Here is a 25,364-nt window from a genome sequence, read left to right as displayed (position 1 = left end):
GAGAAATACTAACATACATTTTAATATTTCATTTGGTGAGACAAATAACTAAGTGATTTAGTAAGTCCAAAGGAAAACAACAACAACAACAACAACTGGATGAAATTCACAGTTATAGTGCAGTCTAGACTTAAAGACTTAAAAAACATTATATGTATACTGTGGCGACCAGGGCGGGCGAGAGCCGTGAGGGAACGGCGCGAGGCCGGTGGCGCGAGTGTTAATGAGCTTCACCAGGGAGGCGCACCGGCCTTGAGTCCCTCACGGAGGAGCTCCGGGAGCATAAAAGGAGGAGCGACTACAGTGAAGGACGAGAGAGGACCAGGCCTGGACTTTATTTGACGTTTTATTATGTTTGTGTGGCCGGCAGACGTCCGCGAGGGTCTGCCGGCATTACTTTCGTTTTGTTCTTTGTTTATTTTATATTAAAGTTTGGTTGAATGTTCGCCGGTTCCCGCCTCCTTCTTCCCACATCTATGAACCACGTTACATTGGTGCCGAAACCCGGGAGGAAGGAGGGACATGCTGTCGGAGAGCCCTCGCTGCTGAGGGGGATCGCGGTGCTGCGGAGTTCGGGCGTGCGCGGGAGTGTGAAGACCGCGAGAGGCTGCCCGAGGCGGTGGTACTGGAGCCTTGTGAAAGGTGGGACGGAGACCCGGATGCCGTGCTCCTGGGACGAGGTGGGGTGGCTGCCGTCCAAGAGGGAGCGGAGGAGTCGCCGCCGTTCGCCGTGGGCCGGAGCCTGCTGCCGTCCGCCATTAAGGGGAGGAGCAGGGGACGGGGGACTCGCTGCCGGCTGCCCTCAGCCGGAGGAGCCATCGCCGGCCGCCAGGAGGCGGTCGAGGATCGGGCCGTCCACCAAGCGTCCAGTGCCATCGCATGTGGCACCGCGAGGAAAAGCCTCTCGGCAGGCTGAGGACCGAGCGGCAGTGTGTGGGAACCGGACCCAGAAATTTTTTTTTTTTCCTCTCTCCCCCCACTGTACTAAAGGTGTGACCATTTGTAGACCCCCGATGTACACACATCTTGGCCTACAGGCCTTGATCACTATCACCTTTGTGCCTCCCAAATGGCCCTTGGCAAGAGAGAGGGGTGTGAAACAGTAAAGCAAATGTCTTTGTTCATTTTAAAATATCTTTGGATATTTTCAATTCTTACAGTCACATATCATACAATGAAGTAACTGAAATTTTAGCTGAAATGTTAAAGGCATTTTATCTGTGGTTCTGATGCTGTTGTCATCAGGTTTCTCTGTTTTAGACCAAACTATAGTGTTCAGCACAAACCACTATCATTCTCAGCCCTTGTAAATTGGAGAGGAGAGATCTTGCCTGCTGAAGATCAATTGGAAAGTGTTTGTGGCTCGCAGCGCAGCTGTTGCAAACATAATGATGCTCTCATTGTTTCATCACTAAAGGGTCTGTGACATCAATTAAATGAGATACTCAAAAGGGCTTCAACTCAGCACAACTTTGGAAGTAAAGGGAGAAATGTTTCCTGGCTTGTGCCCATGCCACCTCACATCAAGGAGGAGGAGGGTTTCACAGCGAGGGAATTGTGTCTTTCATCATCTCTTTTGCTCGCTTATATTTTATCAAACGCATGCTTCCATTTTGCTCTTTGCCCCCAAGAGTTCTTTTGTCAACTTCAAAGGCAGTGCATTGTGGGACATTTGTTTCCAACACATTATCCTTTTAAGTCCAATCAGTTGAGAGGCAAAATGGGTCTCCGGTCTGTTCTGATGGGATGCGGACAGCATGGACGAAACGGAGCTAAATGCAAATAATACAATGAAATTGACCATACAATTGTGCATAGTTACAACAGAAAATAAATAGACTTTTAAAATGGAAAAAAAAAAACACTCTCCCTTTGACATTAAAGACCATAGTCCAATCAGACTCTATGATATTTCTGATGCAAAATCATTTCAAGCAGAAGCTGGTCCTGAAGCAAATCTAGTTATGCTATTGCTAAAATTATCTTCTAATTTATTTTTAAATTTAAATTTCATTTAATACATAATCATATGTTTGTATTAATTAATTTTATATAATATTGTACCAGTATTATATGTCATTGTTTTATATTTATATAAATATTAGTACATTTATTTATTTTTTTATTACAATATATTATTTAATTTGTTTTTACATTAAATGGAATGACAACAAAACATACTTGAAAATGTCCAATTTAAACTAAAATAGAACTTAAATGCTAAACAGTTAAATTAATTTTTAATTTAATATTTAAAAAAAATGATATTGTATTATTGCACCAGCATTATATTAATTTTTATTTCTGTTTCATTTTTATCTAAATGTTATTATATTTACTTATTCATTTATGTTATTAATTACAATGTTTTATATATATATATATATATATATATATATATATATATATATATATATATATTTTTTTTTTTTTTTTTTTTTTTTTTTTTTTTTTTTTTTTTTAATGGGATGCCAACAGGAAGCAAAAAATTTCTAAATAATTAAGGAAAAGCATGTATCTGCAATAACAGATCTGGACAAAAGTAGATCATTTTCTCAGCAGCATTACAGAGGTTGTGTGAGAAAACAGAGGGACTGAAACTACATAGCAAATCGAAACACAAATTCACCAAACCTGCTCAGGAAAAAGGAAAAAAAGTCCTGTGCAAATAGTTCTGCGTATGAATCCCATAAAACCTGTCCTGTCTGATGAGCTCTAATGTGTTCAGGTAAATGGATGTCTGTGCACTGAAAACTCCAGTGTGTACTGGACTATTTTTTATTCACCAAGAACAGATTTCATTTTTGATATCGGGGATTGTGGTCTGTCTTGGTTCAGTGTAGCTCCAGGCAAGTAAAAGAAAAAGTCCAAGGAAAGGCCTCTATAAGTCACACAGGATCCGGTCAGACATGCACAAAGAGACTTGTGGTCTGACCATACAGAAGCCCGAGACTAAAGTCAGGCCCTTAAAGCCGGTGAGGATCAATTCAGACAATGCGTGTTTGTTTCCATTTCAAAGTCCACAACGTCCCCTGACCATAAAACACCTTTAGCATTTGATATCGTCTCAAAGACCGCATACATACTGCAGTGTTGAGAGAAACAAGCTGAGTCACCTAAATTATCATTCATTGTGTCATTCCTGACATTGTGATACAGCAAATTTCATAGCTGTGAAAAAGGATGAATGGCCAGCATTTGCTATTGCAAATTAATATTAGTGTCCCAACACATATTATCTGGCAATTTTTCAGTCATAAGCAAAATTGCTAATGACAATAAACATATGGAAGACTCCAAATACAATGTGCATGTTGCTCAAAGCAAACATTAAACATTAAATTAAGTATGAATATGTTAGCCTCACTGTAACATCTATAATCTAGTGTGCTCCGAAAACAATGACAAAATTTGCATTTAAAAAGATATAAGCATTAAAAAATTATAGTCGCTCACTTTTTTGATGACATCACTCTGCACTTCAGCTTCTCATCAGATCATCTGTCCAATCAGATGCTCTCTAGAATCAAAAGCGTCCCACACCCCCCATATTATAAATAGACGCTGAAGCTGCAGCTGAAATCAGTCGCTTGTTCACACATTTACTATTTTCTACATGGTGAATGGCACATAGTGCACTATATAGGGGATAGGGAACAATTCAGACAGTGTAAACATGCTTTCACTGAAGTCTGGTTTCACAGTCTGCTCTGGTCCAGAGACACGATAGCACAGAGGGGATCATATGCTCGAGTCTGTGCATACCAGAAAACATATTGGACCCATTTTAATTCTACACAATGCTGTATTTTTAAGCGATATGGAGGAGATTAGGCGTAGAAACGGTTATGACATCTGTGTATGGTGACTTAAATTGATACTGGTCTGGGCTTCACTATATCTCTGTGCTGTCGCGTGAGTCGTGCAGCATTGCCACACAGATTTTGATAGGTGGTCAGCAATAATAAAACAGGCAGTGGGCCAGAAGTGTTGGCTATTAGGTAGTTGTGAGTGCAGGTGTGAAGTCAATTGTTATTTCTGAGATAAACTAGTATAGTAATAATATTTCTGAGATAAACACGCATAGGTTGCTGAATTTATGGATACAGAAGAAAGCCCTGTCTAGGCTCTGCCTCAGTATGGTTTGTGTCAATCCATTCGTTTGATGAGAAAGAGATTGAATGTAGTTGCAATAAACACGTTAAGAATCAATCGCAGCAAAAGACTATTATTCTGCTGCACGGAACTGCGGAAGAACTGATGATGGCACCATTTAATTTTTGGACGACCAATCAGCGGAAAAAGGCGTTTCATTCCCGCCCACATGTTAAAAAAAAATATTCAAGTTGTTTATTCATTTTCTACCTCTGAACAAAACATGAAAAATCAAGACGAATTCTTGTTTTTTGTTTTATTTGAAAAAAATGAAACACGAAAAAGCTGCCATTTCTTCATTTTCCGATTTCAATATTAAATCAAAAAACTACTTAACGGAAGATACCCTGATTTGAAATCAGTGTAATTTCAGTACCATTGAGATTTAATTAATAGTTTTAATTAATAGTTTGATAGTTTTTATTTTTATAGTTTTACTTTATTTATACATTTTATATTACAGTTTTTTTCAATTGCTAACAAGCGTTTACCAATACTTATAGTACTTATTCTAAACTCTTAAAGGTGCCCTCGAATTAAAAATTGAATTTATATTGGCATAGTTCATTACATACATAAGTGAGTTTCACACATTGCTAATATAACCCTCCGGAAAACATGCGAATCTTTACAACCGACTGTTACGTAACAGTCAGGATCATTAATATGTACGCCCCCAATATTTGCATATGCCAGCCCATGATTGAGGCATTACACAAGGGCAGAACGTCTGGATGTGCACTGCTGAATAATCAGACTAGATAAGCAAGCAAGGAAAACAGCAAAAAATGGCAGATGGAGCAATAATAACTGGATCCATGTTAACATGATATTTTTTTATTCTGAGTGAATGTTTCGTTAGCATGTTGCTAATGTCCTAAATGTGGCTAACGGCTACCATCGTTTACTTACTGTATTCACGGAGACAAGAGCCGTCGTTATTTTCATTTTTAAGACACTTGAAGTCTGTGTTTATGCATTCTTTATAAATCTCTCCAACAGTGTGTAATGTTAGCTTTAGCCACGGAGCACAGCCTCAAACTCATTCAGAATCAAATGTAAACATCCAAATAAATACAATACTCACATAATCCGACGCATGCATTCAGCATGCATGACGAACACTTTGTAAAGATCCATTTTGAGGGTTATATTAGCTGTGTAAACTTTGTTTATGCTGTGATAGAGTCGAGAGCTCGGGAGGGGGCGGAGAACGCGATTTAAAGGGGCCGCAACCTGAAATCGGCTCGTTTCTAATTATGCCCCAAAATAGGCAGTTAAAAAAATTAATTAAAAAAAATCTATGGGGTATTTTGAGCTGAAACTTCACAGACACATTCAGGGGACACCTTAGACTTATATTATATCTTTTAAAAAAAAGTTCTAGGGCACCTTTAACACAGCAACACACATACATCACACATGTGGCCAAATAGTTAATTTTCTGCCCAAAACCATATTTTGTAGGGATGTCCAGATCCGATCACGTGATCGGAAATCGGGCCCGATCACGTGGTTTCAGACTCGATCGGAATCGGACGTTACCTCCCGATCAGGACTCGGATATATATGTATTGGGGTGCAACGGTTCTCGGTAAAAAATCGAACCGTATGGTTCTCCACTTACGGTTCGGTACGCACTTGCACCGCGGTCCATCTCGAATGACGACGCATCTATTGGTTAATATGGTTTGCTTAAAATAGCAACGTGGAAAACAGACAGACAGAGTTCAGATAATGTATGTTTCAGTCGATGGATGCGCAAAACTTTACAACGATAATCAGAAAGCGTGGACAAAACAGTCACTCTTTGTAAACTGTTAACTGCGAGTGCCATCTGCTCTAATGTCCAGTCATTTACGCCGTCATCGCCGTTGATAGCACGAGCGCAGGTGAGACCTGAAGAGCACACGTTGCTATCTGTGTTTAAACTAACTCATTTAAGCCTTGCTGATTTACACCTTCAAGAACAAGACGCGAAAGAGAACTCGCGCGCTGTGAGAAGATTTGTGTGCACTCATCCGAAGCGCGCACACGCTTATTTCAGTCAGCGCGCAAATAGGCTACTGAGTTCTCGTTCAAGTCTTGCGCTTCAGCGGACAAATTCATACAAAAATGATGTCAACATGCCCGTCTTAGCGAGTATCCTAGCAAACATAGTCGGTTATGTCTTAAGTGAACGTATATTAGTCGAGAAAGACAGCGCATGTGTAACAGTACATGTACTGGATCGTGCATGTCTTAAAGGGAAAAAAACTATTCCTGCTGCCTGTTTTTAATGTTAAATCAAACAACAAATAACAAAGAAATCACTCACTGCTCTTGACTGAATAGTTTTTGTAACTTCAATAATGATTAATCTTTATTTATTTTTATACAGTAAAGATAATATGCAGTGTTATTTTATATTTGATTACTTTATCCATTTTCTGTACGTGAAAACTACTGTTAGATACCTGAAAAACCTGAAAAGCACTGTTCCTGGATCCTGGATCTGTTTTTTCGCTCTTCTTTATTCTTTTTTATGTATTATAGAAGTATCGGATCGGGACTCGGTATCGGTAGATACTCAAAATCAAATGACTCGGACTCGGACTCGAGGGCAAAAAAACGTGATCGGGACATCCCTAATATTTTGTTAAATAAACACAAACTCTACATTTCAAAATACTAAAAACCTTTTTCAACACAAACTAACTCTATCAAAACAAGGCAAACCTGATTCAAAATTGAGTCGTTCTGTCAAAACATAGCACTAGTTTTCTATCCAACATGAACATAAAGTCAATCAAAGTGCAATGACTAACAGTTTTTGGCATTATGAAAAATGCATTTACTTGTCATGTTTCAGTTCAACCAACAGAAAATATAAAATTCATAGTTTTTAAAATTCACTTTCCTTTTACTGCAGTAAAAGTATATTGCATGTAAGCCATTTTTGGTTGAGTGTTGAATGTGTGCATTCTTGGCAACAGAAGTGAGTCATTATTTTATAGAATGTGCAGTAGAAAAAGAGAAGAAGAAGAAAGTAACACAATTGCTCAGGGCAGCTACTGGTGAAATGAGTCCCCATATATGCAGAACTTCAGTTGGCCCCTTGGTTGAAATCTCTTTCTGGGGTTGGGTGTGTGGTGTTGGTGTTGATGTTGCCCCCATAGAGGGTGGGATGGTGTCCCCTTGGTAGCTAGTGCATGCAGATCACATATTTTGTAAATATAGAACAGTGGTAGTGGAATTGTTGTAGTATAAAGCTTTTGCTGAAATGAAAACCTGAAATTGCTGCCATTGATCAACAACAAATCCAACATACATGGTCTTTGGTTATTATGGAAGCTTTTTTTCCACCACAGAATAAAAAAGCATAAAAGGTAATTTTTTGACTTTTTATCAAAAATATTTTTTTTATTTTGCAATTGTGAGTTTACATCTCACAATTCTGACTTTTTTTCTCAGAATTGTGAGATGTAAACTAGGAACTGAGAGAAAAAAAGTAAGAATTGTAAGATAAAAAGTCACAATTACCTTTTTTTTTTTTTCTATTCATGGCAGAAATAAGCTTTCATAGGTTCCACATGTGTAAGGGGGAAAACCATAGAGATGCACAATCCAGCACACATTCTTCCTCCTCTCCTATACCTCTTCTTCTCCCTTGTCCTGATCCAACTTCTCCTTTCCACCTTCATCTATTCCTCTCCCTTACCCAGATATTATTTTCTCTCTGCTCCTCTGTGTTGTTCTTCATACACACTGAACAAATCCGATTCAAAGAGTCCTATTTTACTGTGTATGTCCATGTAATGGAAAGAAGTTCAACACCTGACTATTCCTCCAACTGAGATTGGAATCTGCTATTTCTATTTAAGTGATCTGCTAATTAAAAATGTTTATCAATTGTTTCAGTATTTGTTTGATATTTTTTTCCAGTACTTTTCAGTACTGCTGTTGTTGCAAAAGTATAGGTTTTATCCTATATTTAAAGATTGGAACATTAGGTCTTCATTTCTGACTTGCTGTGTTTAAGCATTTGCAAATAAGATGAGAAAGATCCATGATTTTGGTATGGAGGTAAGCTTATATGAAAAGAAAATGTAAGCATTTTAGAAACTAGACTGCATTTTGTGTGAAAACGACATGAATTGTGTTAATGGTATGGTCACAACAGACGGATGTTCTGCTAAATGTGTTTAGAGTTTTGAAAATGTGACTAAAGATTGGACAAACGTATGTTAGCAACTGAAAAAAACTAAGTTTCAGTCATTTTGTTGTTTGTCATTTTTATTCATTTTTTAATGTCAATATATTTTTTAATTATTTCAGTTTTAGTTTTAATTATTTTAGTACATCAAGTTAAACTAAATAACAAAGAGACATTTACTTGTCAGCTAACTGAAAAAAATAACGTTCAAGATTTAATACTTTATTTCAGGTAACATTTTTTTAATGGTTTTAGTTGATTATAATTACACTAACTGAAATTGATTAAACAAGAATTGCTAAATTAGATTGACCACTGATTAATCACATCCCAAACCCATAAACAGCAGTTCTATGGAAGACAAAAAGAAACTTAACTTACTGTAGAGATGAACAGTCTTAAAAATTTGTTAAATGAAAAAATGAAAAAAAAGGTTTTGAAATCACGTGAGGGTGAATAAACAATGACAGATTTTTAGTTTTTGGCTGAATTAATTCTGTAATTATGAGACAAGCATATTTAGTGTGCTTCTTTTTTTTTTTTGCACACATTTACAGGGTGAATAAATTGTTTACATTCCCAATCATGATATTGCAGCTTTTGAAATCTGGCACAGACACAGTGGATGACATCGCTGCAAAGTTCCCCCCAAGCGTGCAACAAAGAGTAGCGGCGCATTTCTGTGTGAACTAATCCTGATGATTGACACTCTGTTTACCTGCAACCCTTTAGAGCCTAGAAAGTGAATAGATCTCCTGTCAGTGCTTTCCTTATCTTGCCCTCTTTCCACTAGTCCAATATTTTCTGCAACCACCTGCCAAAAACACACGCTCACTAACAATAAATCTCATGTATGGTTTACTCAACACCTGCACTTTACCTTCTTCTATTTAAATGACACTTCACGCACCTACAGAAATATTTGCTCTTCTCTGGAGGACGTGGCCACGGTTTCTCCCTCGCACTCATCTGTGATGGTTCTGCCACAACTTCTGACAAGCACACAGACTGGGGGAAGACAAACAAGCCTTGAAGCAGCAAGGATCCCAAGGCTCTGCTGGAGAACAGGTAAACTCGCTGAAGATTACTGCAAGCTTTGGAAATGGAAACATCTCATTTCATCAATCACTTACTACTTCTTTTCTTCTTCCTCACACAGGCATCAAGGAGGTTTTAAGAGCGCTGAAAGAGACCATCATGATTTCTGTCAGTAGCAATTTATGAAGCAAGCAAAACTGCATTCGGATCCTCACAAATGTTTAGCAGCTGATGTTAGTGGCATTTGCTCGGATAGATATTACATTGAAAAACAAATTGGTGTGGAAACTATTTTCACTCAGAAATTGCTAGAAAATAAAAACAATTACAAAGAAATGGCAAGTAACACATTGAATTAAACATGACATTTTGGAGCAGAAAAATTGCATTTTCTTGTAAAATGTACTTTTATTTACAACTATTATACACTGAAAAATGTAACGATTTTCACTCATAAATTGCCAGTAAATTGCAAACAATTACAGAGAAATGGCAAGAAACGCTTACTGAAACTATGGTATTGTGGCAGAAATACTCAAATGCTTTTACATTATTAATTTCAGCGTTCATGAAAACATTTGAGAGTGAAATTCAAGCACTTTTCAAGGACTTTTTAAAGTGCTTAAAAGCACTTAAAGGTGCTAAAGAGGATGTTTTGTTTTATACATTTTTGCAATATTACTTGAAACTGTCTTTACTAACTGATAAAAGACTATTTATTAGGTGCATTGAAAGTAATAATATTAATATACATCATCTGTGCGTGAGGTAGGGCCTTAAAAACATCAGCCAATCGTTTACGCGATCATCGCGTAAACGATTGGCCCTCTGGCTTGTCAATCACTGCCATGACGTTCCGTGTGAGAGACATGCGCGGCTGCGCGCTCCAGTAACTTTCCACACTCTACAGGCGCCGCATGCAATGTTTTTGTCAGGAGACAGGAATAACAAGTGCAGATCATGAGTTACCTGCGGTGAGTCCGACATAACGAATCCAAAAAACACGACACAGCGAATGCCGGTGGTAAACACTCGTGTTCCAATCTACTCGTGCACGCGTTTTGGGAGGCGTTCCTTTGAAATGAGCAGTGAAGGAGGGGGGCTGTTCTTACGCATGCGCTCATTTCAAAAACTCAGTAACAGTCTTTGGATTCTCAGTCGACGAAAAAAATCTTCTCTATCACCTTTAAAAGCTCTAAATGTTAGTCAATTTTAATGTTATTTTTAATGTAAAGATTTGTAAAACTAAAAGGTTAAATATAAAGGAAAACTAACACTTCTAGGCAAACAAAACTTTGACATGAAAATACTACTATATGGCAGCAGAGGAGCACTTATTGACTCCATAATATATGGAAAAGTCGGAAAAGTCTCATGAAAAACAAAAACTTCTTCAAAATGTGACTGAATTACACAAAGCAAGTAAAGAGCACTGCTTTTAGTATCACTGAAGCTGTCGGTCAGTTCAGTATTGTACTACATTTGATGAGAGTAGAATATTTACATTTTTCCCTATAAAAGTGTTTTTGCACGTTACTGTTAATAATTTAATTTGATCTGCATCTCAATTCAAGCTCTTTACTGTCAAATTTCCAATTAATAAACATGTAATACTATTAGTAACTGCGCTTATTAATGCTAAACAATGGTAATATGATTAGGTTACCTCTATGATTTAAAAAAAAAAACAATAAACAGCGCCATCTTCTGTGGAATTAATTGGCACCTGCTCTCGCCACTGCTCTCAAATATTAGTCTGGACTGGAGCCCTGTAGTATTATCACAGAGTATATTTTAAACATTAAATAATGTCAATGAAGCGCATAGCAGCAGGGAGCTAACTCTTGCCATGAGTCCTTGATAATTGCTGTACTGTCCATGAAAATTGGACATAATTAACAGACAAGGCCCGAGATGATTGGAAACAAGATCAACAGAGGCCTCGGGTTGAGACGGGTATTATCACGCAGTCGAGCGTGAAACGAAGGCGCTAATTGTTCTTTAAGATATAAATGGGAAGATTTTCAAAGCATTAAAGGGCAAATCTAGAGCTCAGATTTGAGGATTGAAAAAACTGACACGCATACAGATTTGCTCCAAAACAACACTCGACATTTTCCATATTGAGGGATTTCGTGCTGAACATTGCATACACAATGCTTAATTGCTCTTTTAAAACAATTGGGGATTGAAATCCCACATCATTATTCCTCCTGCAGATGGAAAAAAAAAAACAGTCGACACCAGCGTCGTTGGAGTGTATTCAATAGTCATTTGCCACTTGGCAGTTGGATTTCTTCAGACTGCAAATTTGCAATTAAGTACAAGCCTCACCAGCAACCCTGAGGATACCGAAGCGACATACTCGCTCAATGAACACACAGAGCCTCGGTCAGCAAACACAATGCTCGGGCTTACTGAGCATTATGAGCACAAATTCACCAACGTCATGTTGCTTGTCTTGTATGATTCCAAAGCTAATTAAAACACACTGCCACGGGAGACCGTGCAGAAATATTTGCACCGTGCAAACGACATGCGACATTAGTCTCAGAGCAATTTCTCAAATGCCACTCATCAATCAAACCGAACGCGAGAGCGTGGCAAGATGGGGCGATGATGTCACACTTAGAGATGTGCACAACTACACGCTTTTCAAATCAACTGTGATGCTCAGTTTAATTAAGCTTGTTTAGGGTCGTGTCCGCCAGACATCGATCAGACACATTTCTTAAGGGATGTTCTCATAGACGTGCTCTTGCATTCAAAAACAGCTGAGTGGAGCCCTTTATGAATGCAATAATGCAAGATGCATCAAACAAACACATCTAAGACAAAAAAAAAAAAATGTTGTATATCTGAACAGCTTCTCAGAGAATATATACATTTATAGATTGAATTTACAATTTTTTTTAATGCTATGGGAAAAGAGCTTTATAAACAAATCTGAACTGAATATTTCACATTGAAAACATTATTCCTAGGCAGAAAAAAACGTACTAAAAATGCAAAATAATTATTTATACATAATATTTAATTGCATTATCGCATTCATAAAGGGATGCATCCAGCTGTTTTTAAATGCAAGAACTGTTCTTATGTGAACATCCCTTAAAGTCCCATGAAATCAAAATTTAAGTTTTTTAGCTTTTATATGTTAGTCTCGCTGTTATCTATAAGCTAGTGTGCTCCAAAAACAATGACAAAATTTGCATTTAGAAGATATAAGCATTAAAAACTTTTTCTCACTTCCGCCAATATGGATAATTTTGATGATATCACGCTGCACTTCAGTTTCTCCAATCAAATGCTCTCTAGAATCTAAAGCGTCCCGCCCCCTACACTATAAAAAGACGCTGAATCTGCGGCTAAAATCAGTCACTTGTTCACACATTTACTATTTTGTACATGGTGAATGGCCCATAGTGCACTATATAGGTGATAAAAAATTCAGACAGTGTAAACATGCTTTCCATTGGGGCGAATTAAGTCTGGTTTCACGTTAATGTCGCGCAAACTGCTGCAGCACGCACACAGTCTGCTCCAGTCTAGACTGTTGTCAAAAGACCGTACCAACTTTGGTACCAAGTCGGTGCTGAAATTTAAAAAACGTGAGGCTTTGAGCGCTGTTGAGCAAATTCGTAAACACCTCTGATTGGCCATTGTGCTCACGTGCTCAACAGATATGTCTGTGATTGGCTACAATGATCAACACATGGTAGTGTTTGAAAGTGTTTTAAAAGCGGGAGCGTTTGAAAGCAGGCGTCTATCAGCAGACCGGGCCACTCGTAGATACCTGCATTCAAACGCTACCGTGTGTATCTGTGCAAGCGCTCGGTGAAGAGCGCCATTGACTTCTATTTACATTATGTTTTTGAAGTGTTGATCATTGTAGCCAATCACAGACATATCTGATGAGCATGTGAACACAAAGGCAAATCAGAGGTGTTTACGAATCCAATCAACAGCACGCGAAACCTCACATTTTTAAAATTTCAGTTCTGACTTGGTTGGCTGAAAGATCGGTTGGCTAGAGATTAGAAGGAAACTGAGGCTTTACCAAGCTCAATGGCTCTGGCCGAGATGTGATATAATCTAAACACCATTTTAAAAAGGGAAGGAGCTGTTCGATATGTCCCGCCTTGTCTTCCTGTTTCAGTGGACATTATAAACACACTGAATAATGCTTTGCGTTTCAAGGCATGTCAGTGGGACTTGTGGGAAATGCATCTGATTGATGTCTGGCAGACATGACCCTAAGCAAGCTTAACTAAACTAAGCTTTGCAGAGTTGATTTTTTTTTTTTAGAATTTTTATATATATATATAGTATTTTTGATTGGACCATCCTGATCCATCCTTAGTATCACATTCACATCATGTAGTACAACAATCCGTTAAAGCAGGAAAATAGCTACATTATTAATATTTGAGATCATTATCGTGATACAAATGACTTCATAAGAAAGTATGTCACCGAGGTCAACATGAAGAATTACATTTCAAATTAGAAGTGTGCATGACTTTCAAATGATGTGCAGCGATTTGCAGGCCGATCTATAATAACTTCATGCCTTGGCTGATAATGAAATTATTCATGTTTTAGAAGGATTTTTCCAATCCAGATTGGCCTGAAATCCAATTATGCGTTTGCTCAGCAGAGAACATTTTTCATGAAGAAAAAAAAAAAGGAATGAGAAGTTAATGTACTACCAACTGTTCTGTTAAACAGTACAAAAAGTATGCAATATGTTGTCTGGCATTAGACCTGCAAAGTAGTAGCCAAGGTCAAAGCCTTTAGGATACAAAATATGCAACTTCTCCATAAAAGATTTTGGAGAAGGCCCTGAGGCCCTGTATCACATGAGAGATTACTGAAGCTTTTTTTATTTTTAACGGAATTAGTCTGTGTTCTGTTCAGCACGGTTCCTGTTCTGGGATTTGGCTAAAACCTACTTTTGTCGAAGGCAGGCAGTTTATTGCTAAATAATATCAATATCACTCAGGCAGTTAAGCTGAAATTATTTCTGAAACACGCACGCATTACATCAATTCCTAATGGGATCAAATTTCAACCTACATGTTACATTAGAGAAGTAAAATGGGTTGCAAATGGCATTTCTGGGTTGTGTTTTTATTGTAAAAAGCATTTGAGGCCTCTATGTTAAGTGTTAGTCTTCAGTGTCTAAATCTGTTTAACTCAAAGAGGAAATAACAAATGATCACCTCTTCACAACAGTGTGAATGTATGTAGCTTCATGAAAGCCCTTGTTTTCGTTTCTTCTCTGTTTCCTGTGATGCATTTTGACTGACAGGCTCTAAACACTCGGCTCTCCTTGAGTGTCCATTCTCCACACGTAATTACCCATAATCACTTGTACATCCTGAGGAGGATTTGCTCCAGTGAAAGGCTTCGAGAGCCAGGGACGAATCCAGGCCTCTCTCTGCTCTAAGTGGCAAAATCAGAGGGGAAAAAAGAAAATCAATGTGGTCAACAGCTCGATGGGTCGAACACACACAGACCTTCATCTGAGTGTGCCTTTCATCCTCTGTATGCGTAACAGTGCTACACTTTTCATTTTCTTTGCGAGACCTTCATCTGCAATCACTCCTCCGGTGCTCTCTTTCCCATTGCTGTCCTTTTAAAGCCCTGAACACTGATGCCGAGCGATTATTTCATATCCAGCTATGTCAGCGTTAATATTGCTATTCAGCATTAGAATTCAAGCATGATTTTCACAGATACAGTTCACTATTCTAGAGTAAAACACTAAATGCATAAAATATTAATGATTTTGTGAGTCGCCTGTAAATGAAGCCCATCAATCTCTAAGATCAATATTACACTGACATATCACAGTTCATGATAAAATAAAAAATGAATGAATATACATTTCAATGAATGATCAATCACATATCAACAATAAAGATTTTACTGACTGCATCAAAAAAAATCTGCAGCAACAAGTGTCAAAAAATATGTAATTAATATATATATATATATATATATATATATATATATATATATATATATATATATAGGTCATTGACGAATATAGTTTTTAAAAGTGTAAATGTGTAAGTGTATAATAATGAAGATATAATTCATTTTGAAATTTAATTAAGTGTTAACAATGAGATTATGTGGTTTTTATAATCAATTAACACTGCTTTTGTCATTTTTTACAAGATGGACAAAATTTGTCACCAAAAAGTCATTCGGTTTAACCAAAATTTTGGTTTTACCGAATTACACTTTTTACACAATCAAACATTTTATATTTAGTACATGTTTTTTAAAATATTCCAATTCCATTTACAACATTGTTTTAGCGGTTAATGACCTGATGTTTCGGGACATGTGTATGAGCAAGTGAAAACATAAATTTTTCAGAATAGTTAAAAGAGAGTTAGTTACTTTGCTTCATGACCATGTGGTCCTTTGCAGGAGTCTGAATGATGTCACATCCTGTCACATGGTATTGACGGCATGACTTGATCCAAAATGGTCCCTTTATATTGGGCTTGTTTGAGATGCTCGGCGTGCGCACATGGTGACATCAAAGTACCGCAAGACGATTCAAAAGCATGACTTGCTCTCCAAACGCTCTCCAAGTTTGATGTCGCCGATGGTGCGCAGCCCTTTCGAACAAATATTGGTTACTCTGAATGACATCAATTAAATTCATTTTTCCGGACATTCTTTCTCATAACAAAGCAACGACTTCTACACATAATTTTAATACCATTTTGCACTATGTTGATATATGATGTTATAAAATCATGCCAGAATAAAAAAAATATATATATACATTTATTACTTTTTAAAACCAAATGACCTTTTGACACTTCAAAATCTTTAAAATACCTTTTAAATATAAGGACTTTTAAAAGTGCAAAATATAATTAAAACCTTTTGGATTCAATAAAAGAGATCTAGTTGTTCTACCTTACATACTTTGGATGACATATTGTTTTTTATTATTAATAAGGCCTTTGGACAAAAAAATGACCCGTAACGTCATTGAACTATGCATATTATATTTTTCCATTAAAACAATGTGAAGAATAAAAAAAAACCCAATAATACAAACAATAATAATCATCGTCATTATTAAAATTGTGTATTCATGGTGCATATGATATGCATATGAATAATAACTGGAAATTCTATGGCTATAAATGAAAGCTACGAATATCCACATTTTGCTGAAAAATTATGGCATGGGGTGGGGTGCAAAACATTGTTTATTAGATTATAATGTTCAACCAATTTGAATTTACGCTCCCAAGGCCATCACAAATCATTAGTGTAATTCGACAAAACCTAATCTATGTCAGCCTGAATTTGCAATAATTTATAATCGAATGTTCAGATCATACAACAAATGTACATGGACCAACAAGCACAATATCAAGAGACAACAGCTGAAGTGAAACTTCCATTAATAAAGAACATGCTATGCCAAATTTACACTACAAAGGTGGCACATAAGCGCTTCTGAAGTGGCAATTAGTGTCTTTACACAGACTGTAATGTTGCTCAGAAGTGGCATAAATGTATTTACACAACAATTTTAACTGCATATTGTTATACTAGGGGCTGAGGTGGGTCAGAGCAGGCACAATTCGTCTGGCTGTTATTGTGTCTTTACACAGAATTTTGAGCAGGCACAGAGCAGCCTTAACTCAGCTGTGTAAAGATGCTTCTAGTTGACCAGCTTCACCAGCCAAGTTTGTCTTGTAAACTACACCAGACCAGCACTAACTAGTATAAACCACTGAGGGAATCCATGCTGGTCTAAGCCAGTCTGTACAGTATCAGTCTCCCTACAACCTACGATGGTAACAAGAGCGTTACAAGATGTTTAAACGAAGGAAAAAATTAATTATTAACACCCACTTTAGCAAACCACTAATGTCATCGAGATATATTTATCTTGTCATCTGGTCAAATTATTTTAGCACAAAATCAAAGCAGAGGAACAGGACTGCTAATGAGACTCGTTAACACAACACCAGCAAAAACTTATTGCACTGCGTGTGCATGCATAAAATAGGATTATTTTTACTTTAATATACACAGTAACTAGATATAAACAACATATAGACATTATAGTCTAGACAATGACTAGGATTAAAATGAGACCAAACTATTTCTTTTAACCAAAAGTCATAAATGTGCATGGGCTATAATTACACTACACATCTAACACACTTGGTTTAACTGCTCAGAAGCAACTAGACAGGCCAAAATACGACATAATGATCCATTTATGCGATTACATACAAGGATAGTTTAATGCAGCTTTTTGTAACTATAATAAAATGCCTGCTTCAGTTTCATTTGTAAATAATGATTTTCAGTTAAATCATAATGCCTGCTCCAAATGACATTCAACTTTAGATTTAGCATGAGTGCATGCATAACCGTTATTTATCTGGAAAGAAAAGTCATGTAACTCATTTAAAGGTCCAATGAACAAAACATGAAACACTCCCCATACACACACCCATTTAAACATGATTTCTCAGAGGGGCATCCACTGGAGGGCGATGTTGCAGGCAACTACAGGTTTTTAATGGCAGCACAGCCTGCAGTGAGAAAACTGAATTATGCATTCAGACTAAAGACCTCTGTGCTACTTTTAAGGGTTGCCTTAAGGAGAAAAGCCCCGAAGACAGTTTTTCCTGCATGCTTACCGTTTTGGGTAAATGTATAAACCCATAAAGCTGAAGTGTGTAATTTTCAGGCTGCTAAAACAGGCTGTTCTGTCCCAGTTTAATACGCAGAGTCAAATATATGCAAGTTATTTATAGGTTCATTTCTCCAAAAAGTGAAACAATATAGGCCCGTTCACACCAAGAATGATGGCTAACAATAACTATAATTGCATCCACACCAATGAATGATAACAGTCTGTTTATTCTAAACACTTGCACTGCGGTTTCAAAGCGTGTACAACATGTTTTTGCTGTTCTTGTTGCATTTACACGGCTTTAACCAGCAGATGTCCGCAGCATGCTATGTTTCGAGTGAATAGCTAGTGTAATCGATCTAATCTAACAGTGAATTAGCTGACAAAGTCAATATAGTGGTATAAAAACAATGCCTAGTCACAGCAATTTCAAAAGAACTTCAAAGGAAGCAAGACAATGTTGTTGAAACTAGCACTGGATACCTGAGGTCATTTTATGATACACTCTTTGCTAGCCTAGTATAATGATCTCATTGTTAATACTTCTCACCATTTATTCCGAGGATATGACCGATTGTTTTCCAAATATCCATTTTCATTAAAGTATCCTTGAAAGTGGGGTTTGACTTGTCAAACAATGGTGGCTTTTTCTGGACCTCTTCAGTTAACTTCTTCGCAATGTCGTCTGTCATTTTAAATGCGTGAGCCGTTAAATGAATGGATTCTGATTGGCTGTCAGTGTTTGAAAAAAAAATTGTTCTGAAAGTGATCCCAACTATATCGTTTCTCTATATCGTTATAGCTGTGGTGTGGACAGTACTATTCTTTTATATTTAGAACCATTTTTAGAACTATATCTTTATCGTCATCTTTATAGTTATCGTTCTTGGTGTGAACGGGCCTTATGGCTGCATCCGAAATCACATACTTCCCTACTATATAGTAGGCAAAAAACAGTATGGTAGTCAATGGGGGGCGAGATCTGCTTGGTTACAAACATTCTTCCAAATATCTTCCTTTGTGTACAGCAGAACAAAGAAATGTACACAGGTTTGGATAAACTTGAGGGTGAGCAAATGATGACAATTTTCATTTTTGGGTGAACTATCCCTTTAATACTATTTAGAACATACTATTTTAGCGGTTGCATAGTAACTACTTATTCAAAATAAGTACCTACTCAAGAAAGTATGTGATTTCGGAAGCAGTTTATAACTCTGCCGCTTTCAAAACTTTGATCGGTTTGGGATGGGACTTATCTTTTTGTCAAACCAATGACAGACTGGTATTGCAATTCTGTTTGGAGACAAAAATTACACACTTCAGCTTTAAGAATTGGTGACCCACAAACTACAAGCATCCATCACTGCGATAGAGAATAAAAACTCAAACATATTAGTCAGAAATCAATAAAGGAATTATAGCTATACATTTGACCTAATGGCATTTCTCAATTGGAAAGTCCAGATCCAAATAATGACAAATGGTTACACAATGGAGAAACAGGAATAGGAAAGAGAAGAGCTTCCCTACACAGCTCACTTTTTATTCTTTAATATCAAACCTTTAGTGAAGTTTCTTTTCATGCTATCGTCAGCAGTACTGCAAACGCCCTCTGCAGCCATCTAGGCATTTCCCATGGTGCATTTAAAAACCAAATGTGGCATCTCTGGAAAAGAGTGCATTACTGAAACAGTGACGGGAACATGCCAAGTGACAGCAGCCCTGCATATATGATGCTTTATCTCTCCCATTGGCCCACTTTTCTTTCTGCTCTATTAAATGTACTTAACCTGCTAGAATTTCACTTAGTTGTGCATTTCATGCAATGACAAAGAATGCTTGCATTTCAGATGTATACTTTCTTTCTCAAACGCAGCTGAATCAAAAAAAGTGTAATATGCATTGGGGAAAAAAAAGATTCTAATTCTTGTATTTTTGTGCAAGAGGAAGGAGGATATGTGATTCCAAATGAACACTATAAATCTATTTCTCTTTGTCAGGTAATGAGTTGCTGGGGTTCTTGAATAATTGAAAATGAACAATGCAAAATAAAAAGTCATATTGCGTTTCCTTCACCAGTTTTTAATAACTGGGTTCCACAAATTCAATCTTCCTCATAGCGAATATGATGCAAATGCAAAACGGAGCTCCTCATGCACACCGTTTTCTCTAAGCCTAAAAAACACAGAAGGATTCTTTTCTCATATCACCTTCTCAGGTTCTGGTGTGTCAATAAGATCTTTTGCTGTTCTGGAAATAAACAGATATCAACTTAAAGAGTTTGAATGTATATTATACACTGGCCACAAAAAGTCTTAAAGGTGCTCTAAACGATCCTGGGTGGAGTAACTTCCTGTTGACGTTCGAAGTGTTGTCAAATAAAACAGAGGCTAGCTAGACCCTCCCTCCTCCTTCTCCTCCCCCTCCCCTCTGTGCTTCCTGAAACAGTCATGAATGCGCATTTAAAATCTTGTGCAACTTGTGGCTACTACAGAGACCACGTTTTTTTACAAGTGTGTTCAAGGTACAGGCAGCCAGCAGATAGTGAGGAGATGTTTGCTGTATGTGACAAAAAATGTTTTGGCCTAAAAACGTGTGACATCACTTAGAGCACCTTTAAGTCACACTAAAATGTAGGCATTTCAACTCAAAGAAATGCATTCAAAAGCTCAGCTTTCCACGAAAATATTTTCTCCGTAGTTATTGCATTTTTTTTTTCATCTGGTGCAATAGTGTTCAGGTTTCATAGAAGTACTTTTGGGCTGAACATGCAATAAACAAGCTTATCCCAAGTTTATCCTTTGCATATATATATATATATATATATATATATATATATATATATATATATATAGTACGAAAATCTATTTTTGAGTATAAAAGGGAACTTTATGTAAAAATATCACAAGTTTTGATAAGAAAAAAAAAAAATCAAGAGGCAATGCTTCAGAAAAGATAAATCAGAACACACGACCGAACGTACGTTTTGATGTTTCCCACATCCATCGAGACTTGTTCTGCTCTGATATTCTCAGATCTGAATCAAGGGCTTTTTGGCTCATTTTCACAGGAACGTCAGAGATCTGTGGTCAATTACTGCTCAGTCCGTGAGTCCCTCTTAAAATTGAAGAGTGAATTCAAAACTGTCTAAGACTACAAGCTCCTCCTGAGAAATCATTTTAGAAGCCCTACCATGCAGTTAGGGGTAGTACAAGATTTCTTTGCTGTGATACAGTACTTTTTAAGAAGCATTAATGACATGGTCTATATGGCGGCATTTTAATGCCATTAATGACCGAGCGCACAATTGATGCTTGCGCGCGCAGTAAATCACTTCCGCGAGAGGATAACAGATCTGCACGCGAGGAAACGGGAGCCCGCAAGCTCATTTTAAACCCGCGCGCGCGCATGACATCTCCTCTGCGCGCAGATCAAGCCCTCGCGTGCTCGGACAAGATTCGCAGCACGCGCGTCATCATTCCCCACACATCTTCTATTTCGCTCGCGCGAACACTTTTGATTTTTGTCAGTCGTGGGGCGGGACTTTACTTATCAGTGTAAGCTCAAATGTCATTGGTCAATTCAGTTTTTCCAGAAGTCTGTTTTGATTGGACGTCTGTTTAAAACGATTAGACATGGCTTCTTCAATGGACCAATGCAAGTGAGTTAAACTTTATTTATTAACTGATTGATTGCATTATTATTATAATATGGCCTACCATATACATTAACTTGATTTATTATTATTTTTATGGAGCTGTAGCTGCTGGGGAAATAAGAGAACACATATTATATTTGCTGTAGTTCACAGCTACATTACCACTATACTTCCACTAAACAGTAGGCCTGTTTACCCAGCCAAAATTATATCAGTTCTGAGAACTACAGAAATGTCAAAAGTGTCAATTAAATAGTTGTAACTATGATTCTAAATCCAGAATTGCTTCATGTGGCTTTGGATGAAAGATACATCACTTGTTCATATCAGCAAGAGTTGTTGTGTAAGCTTTTTGTTATCATTCTTTGTCAGTTTAATATATTATCAGGTTAATATATTTTCCATTAAATACAGTATAAAATGGTTTCAGCATTTCACTCTGTTGAAAGGTTGCAGTTAAAGTTAAGATACAGTACACAGTATGAATGATCATACCCCCCGAAACCCAATTTAGAAATCTTTATATCTAAGACATATTTCGTTTTTTTGTTGTTGTTTTTGTATACTATCATGGGTAAACAGATACTGTTTAGTGGAAGTATAATGATAATGTAGCAGTGAACTACTATGTGTTCTCATTTTTCCCCAGCAGCTACAGCTCCATAAAAATAATAAATCAAGTTAATATAGTATCTAATAAGGACATATAATAATAATAATGCAATCAATCAGTCAATAAATAAAGTTTAACTCACTTGCATAATACTAGTAAATACTATAGTGTTTTGGACCATACTAAAGTGTAGTATACTGTATACATTATACTATTTACAACACTTTGTTAATGAATGCTTCAGTATACAGTGTATTAACTATGATGAACTGATAAACTGTAATAAATACTGTATAGGCTACTTTAGTTTTTACTACAGTAAACTCTAGTGTATATTGTAGTAATATACCCTATAGTTGTAGAAAACTATAGTATTTGGGTAATTTGTTTATATTACCCTCAACAACTATAGAATTACCACAGCAAATAAAAGTACTATACTATACTATGGTTCAAAAACACTATAGTATTTACTATAAATTACTACAGTATTTTTTTCATCTGGTCCAAGCCATGTCTAATCATTTTACAACAGGCGTCCAATCAAAACAGACTTCTGGAAAACTGAATTGACCAATGACATTTGAGCTTACACTGAAATAAGTAAAGTCCCGCCCCACGACTGACAAAAATCAAAAGTGTTCGCGCGAGCGAAATAGAAGATTGAGCGCGAGTGTGGGGAATGATGACGCGCGTGCTGCGAATCTTGTCCGAGCACGCGAGGGCTTGATCTGCGCGCAGAGGAGATGTCATGCGCGCGCGCGGGTTTAAAATGAGCTTGCGGGTTTAAAATGAGCTTGCGGGCTCCCGTTTCCTCGCGTGCAGATCTGTTATCCTCTCGCGGAAGTGATTTACTGCGCGCGCAAGCATCAATTGTGCGCTTGGTCATTAATGGCATTAAAATGCCGCCATAGGTCTACTGGTCTGGATATGCAAATGCTTGTATTACCTCAGGCGAGAATTTGTTTCTGAAGGTAACTTCTGCATGCAACTTGTCCTGAAGTGTTTGTGCTTCAGACATGAATGGCTCCTCAATTCATGCTTCTTGTTAAGGAGAGTAGTACTTTACTAAGTAATAGTATCAACTGGCAGACGATAAAACAAGCCAAAAAATCCCATTCTGGCCTTATTGAAGCACTCTCTAGCGCTGCACCTACTTAATAGTACGATATAAAACCATATATCATTGACAACCAATAAATAAATTAAAAGCATAAATCGCCGACGATAACACAAAACAAAATGACTCAGTGTACGACGACTTTTCGGCCGAAGTACGGTCATGTGACCTGCCGCGTTGCCATGGAAATGTAATTGCGCGGGTTTTCAGCAGTTTATAAATTCACAGCCAGATTTGGATCGTTTGTCAGCTCCTTACAAAGCCATTTTAACCCCGAGAGTTTCACCCCAATTCACACATTCAAGGAGGCAATTCCAACAACCATTACAAGTTTTATGCAGTCAGAAATGGGTTCAACAAAGGGTCTCCCTGCGTACATACACATCATGCACTTTATCCAAGTCTCTCGGATGACTGGAGAAACGCTTGCAAAAGAATTGGAAAAGCTTTGTGGTTATGAAAAACATATTTACCTGACATTTCATAGTTTGGATTGGTGATATTTTCAAGATGAAATGTGGCCGTTTTGGCAAGAATGTAATCCGAGTAACAATTTCACCGCTTTTGGATAATAGTTATAAAGAGAAGGAAGTTTTTTTGTACTCGCGCCTGATTGGTCAGCACTTGACAACCCCCACTCCTCATTGGCTATTTAGACTGTCCATCAAATATAATGAAAATATGTTTCTTAAAGGGATAGTTCATCCAAAAATGAAAATTATCCCATGATTTACTTACCCCCAAGCCATCCTACACTGTAAAAAAAATCCCGTTGTTTCTACGGAAAAATACCGGCAGCTGTGGTTACCAGAACAATACTGTAAAAATGACATCAAACCGTAAACATACTTACGGAGTTACATGTGAATTTTACATTTTAAATATGTATATTTAACATTGGATTTCAGTACACTGTAAAAAAAATCCCAGTAAAATTTACGGTAAAATAACATATTTCATTAACTGATATAATGTTAATTTACCAACCTAATGAAGTACTAATATCTGTTTTGTATCTTTATAATACACTGACAGTCACCAAACTCAGTGGTGATAAGAGTCACATGATGAATCAAAGTTCATCACAAGCAGCTTTTCCACAAGCTGAGGAGGACAATACTAATATATAGAAGGAGCACACAGTGTCATTCACACACACACTAAACACCATCATGGTAACATGCATGAAATTTTAAAAATGCAATAAACATTAATTTAACAACATTAGATGTAACATAAAACCCTAATGTACATAACTGATTAGAAAAAAATGAGAAAAACTAAGAAGAAAAAACAAAAATTATATCAAATGTGAAGTGTCACGCAGGGAATTGTGGGAATGTCAATTTACGTTTTTTCACTGTAAATTTTACAATGAATTGTTATTTTTCACTTTCAAAAACTGTGAATTTAACGGTATTTTACCGTAAAATTACATTAAATGTACCGTTAGATCTATTACAGTTATTCACCGTATATAGTACGGAAACTTTCTGTAAACCAATTAACAGTTTTTCACCGCAGCATTTTTACAGTCTTTTACTGTTAAAATCACGGTCATTTTTTACAGTGTAGGTGTATATGACTACGACTCCAGGGGGTTAATAAAGGCCTTCAGAAGCAAAGCTATGCGTTTTTGTAAGAAAAATATCAATATTTAAAACTTTATAAATTCAAATAGCTTCCGGCAGACGACCATACGCAGAATGCGCAAGTCGACTTGTGGCAAAGTTTCGCAAGCTTAGACGCCTCTTGCGGTTCAAACAAATAGGGCTGTGCAACAAATTTAAGCTCCTCTTCTATTATATAGAAATCCTCCGACATTTCTCTTTAAAAATTATCATTTTAAACTTATAATCTGTGACCGGAGATTTCTTTTGCCCT

At 37.0% G+C, this 25,364-nt stretch overlaps 1 long non-coding RNA gene across 6 annotated transcripts; it reads right to left on the bottom strand.

Moving 5' to 3' along the window:
- Positions 1-8,488: 8,488 nt before the first annotated feature.
- Positions 8,489-24,014, bottom strand: LOC125262462. 6 transcript variants are annotated; one of them, XR_007183567.1, is made up of 5 exons: positions 23,310-23,629; positions 14,614-14,836; positions 9,484-9,532; positions 9,261-9,407; positions 8,489-9,164 (listed from the first exon to the last, which is right to left on the bottom strand). It is a non-coding gene; the product is annotated as an uncharacterized LOC125262462 (long non-coding RNA). The 6 variants fall into 6 exon arrangements; XR_007183568.1 differs by having other exon boundaries at positions 9,261-9,404; XR_007183572.1 differs by lacking the exon at positions 14,614-14,836 and having other exon boundaries at positions 9,261-9,404.
- Between the last annotated feature and the right edge of the window lie 1,350 nt (positions 24,015-25,364).

This window comes from Megalobrama amblycephala, linkage group LG2 (assembly GCF_018812025.1).
Source record: "Megalobrama amblycephala isolate DHTTF-2021 linkage group LG2, ASM1881202v1, whole genome shotgun sequence".
In the NCBI taxonomy this organism is placed as follows: domain Eukaryota; kingdom Metazoa; phylum Chordata; class Actinopteri; order Cypriniformes; family Xenocyprididae; genus Megalobrama; species Megalobrama amblycephala.
This window is presented reverse-complemented; position numbering and strand designations above follow the sequence as displayed.